General features: G+C 44.4%; 1 pseudogene; it reads right to left on the bottom strand.

Moving 5' to 3' along the window:
- Positions 1 to 280: 280 nt before the first annotated feature.
- Positions 281 to 2,362, bottom strand: LOC116864221 (annotated as a pseudogene).
- Between the last annotated feature and the right edge of the window lie 528 nt (positions 2,363 to 2,890).

Below are 2,890 nucleotides of genomic sequence, written 5' to 3'. Positions count from 1 at the left end.
TTATTTTCAATACAAGAAAACTTAAATTTGTTTGCTTTGATTTCTTAAAACTACTAAGACAAAGCACTAGCTTGGATTTTTATTTACAGCATACTCATACTCCTATGTCATCTATCCCAAATCCAAAAAAATGAAACTGTCCAAAACCAAAGGTTCTGCAAAATCATGATTTAACAGTGTGCTCAGCTTGTTTTTGAAGCTAAAATGAAGCCTGAAATGATAAAAGCATTGTAACCCCCAGAATAAGGGAATGCTGCAAGCCCAATAATGTCCAAGAGCATTTATGAAAAGAGGGAAAAAAAAAAAGACTTGAGTATACATATAATAGTGATTTCTTCACCCAATACAAATGGCAGCAAACTGCTACTTAAAGATGAAACAGTTAAGCCAATTTTTTTTTGAAGAATGTAGATCTAGAGCCAATCGGATTTTGCCAATATCATTTTCAAGCCCTCACTTGTCTATTTCCACTGTTGCCCATAAGTATCCTGATAAAATTCCTGGGTGTCATTATTGTAACCATAGTTACCAGAATAGTCACCACCTTGCTGAAGCGGCTGCTGAGCGATGGGTTGAGAACCCCAGTACTGTTGGTTGTTGGTCTGACGGTCCCTGGAATCAGGTTGGTTGTAACCATCTGCCTTTCTCTTGCCTCCTACATTGCCCCCATGATTGCCCCGAGATCCACAAGAACCACGGCCTCTCTGCTGTTCTGCAGGACCCCTCTGCCACCCCTAGAGCCTCTTGGTGGTCCCAAAGGTGCCCCCCTCTGTGAATAGCCAGCTCTACCTCTTGGAGGTGGTGCTCCCCGCACCCTTGGTGGTGGTGGAGCACCTCGCCCTCCCCTTCCTCCTGCTCTTCCTCTTACTGCATAGCCATCATCAAAGCCGTAGTAGGGATCTTCATTGATAGTCGTGATAATCATAACCATAGTAATCATCATAGTAACCTTCATAGCCATAGTAATCTGGAGGGTAGCCATATCCACCTCTCCCCCCACCATGACCCCCAACCTCTAATTGGAGGTGGCATATGAGGAGGAAGGTGATAGTAATAATCTTCATATGCAGTGTTTCTGGAAGCCTGTCTAGCAGCTTGGCGCTCTTTCCTTTTCTTGTCTGGTGGCTTGGCTAAGACTATTTCAATTTCTTCCCCTTCTATCTCCTTGCCATTCATTTCATCCATGGCCTTAACAGCTGCTCCTCTGTCTTCAAAATGAACAAATGCATAATCTTTCAACTTCTTCACTCGTTCGAGTTTTCCAAATTCAGAAAATGAGTTTTCCAATGTTTCTTCTGTCGCTGTAGTAGCCAAGTTTCTCACAAATAAAACTTTCACCTTAGCCATGACTTCTGGATCTGGTTCTTCCACAGGGTCAGCCCATTCAACTGTAACTACATTACCCACACTTATTTTTCCACTCATCAGCCGGCATCTGGCTTGTGCTGCTGACTTGTAATCTTCATATTCAAGGAAGCAGAACTGATTCTTCTTTTTGTCATCGGGTTGATGATAGAGAATAATGTCCACCAAACCCTCTGTGACTTTACTGAATTCTTCCAGAATGTTTTCCTTAGTCTTATTCTTCGGAATTGATCCAAAAAAAGCCTGTTGTTTGCCACAGAAATGCACACTCCAAGGTGTTTACTGGGGCGAATTTCATAGCTGTCACACAGCTTAATGGCCTCCTGCGCAGCCTCCTTCCCACAGAAGGTGATAAACGCATAGCCTCTGTTCTGACCAGACAGTGGATCCATCATAAGACGTAGATCCCAAATGGGACCAGCCTTTTCAAAAAGGGGTACCAACTCATCCTCATATAAATCTCTTGGTAATTTACCTACAGAGACTTCTGTTCCAATGCCAGGTTGTACACCAGAGTACACACTGTCGGTGGAGGACCACCATACTTCCTCTGTCCTGTGGTTACATCCAGAATATAGCCAGTCCTTTCAAGCAACGCCTTTATCTTCACTTCATCCGGCCCCTTTGTGGACTCTTGCACCTTGCTCCCGTTTCTCCCTTTGACTGTAGGTCTTCATAACTCCACATAAAAATGTACTTTTGTTCTGAACATGTGATAAGTCACTTTCCTTGAACCGCTGTAGTACAGACAGAGCTCCTTCTTCATTAAATTCCCTGAGAGCATCAATTGCTCTTCCATCAAGATCAACATAAGCTACCAATCCTGTCTGAAATATTTCATCAAGTCTTTCTGCCACCTTCTGTGGGAGGCCTGCCTCTATCAGTGTCTTGTAGTGTTCTGTGTGAGTTACACTGGAAGTATCCATTGGTTCTTCCTCTTCCTTTAACTGTACCACCTTACCATTCACCTGATTAGCCATTTTATTTTGCTGCAGGCCAGAGCTGGGGCCGCCAGTCCGGCCCATGAGAATCAGCGCGGGCGCTTAGAAAATGACTAAAAATGGCACACACACCACCCCTTCCCTGCTTCATGGACAGAGACACGATCCCAGCAGCACGCTGGGTTTCCTGGAACTGCTTCCAGGGACTCCGAGTGGCCGGACATTTTAGTGGTTTGTTTTTTTTTTTTAAAGATTTTTATTTATTTGACAGACAGATCACAAGTAGGCAGAGAGGCAGGCAGAGAGAGAGAGGAGGAGGAGGCAGGCTCCCCGCTGAGCAGAGAGCCCAATGTGAGGCTTGATCCCAGGACCCTGAGATCATGACCTGAGCGGAAGGCAGAGGCTTTAACCACTGAGCCAGCCCTGTGCCCCCATTTTAGTGTTTTTAAAAGTCATTTGGTACCTCTTCTTCTCGCTGTGTTTGATGCTACACAAAGTCCTCTGATTATTCTCTCCTGAATATATTGTGACTCTAGTTTTGTTTCCATTGTCATCTAGACCATGCCTGTACCTTTCTGTTGGTC

Source organism: Lontra canadensis, unplaced genomic scaffold (assembly GCF_010015895.1).
Source record: "Lontra canadensis isolate GAN:19392208 unplaced genomic scaffold, GSC_riverotter_1.0 scaffold5, whole genome shotgun sequence".
Lineage (NCBI taxonomy): Eukaryota > Metazoa > Chordata > Mammalia > Carnivora > Mustelidae > Lontra > Lontra canadensis.
The sequence above is the reverse complement of the archived record's forward strand: the minus strand, read 5'-3'. Positions and strand labels throughout refer to the sequence as shown.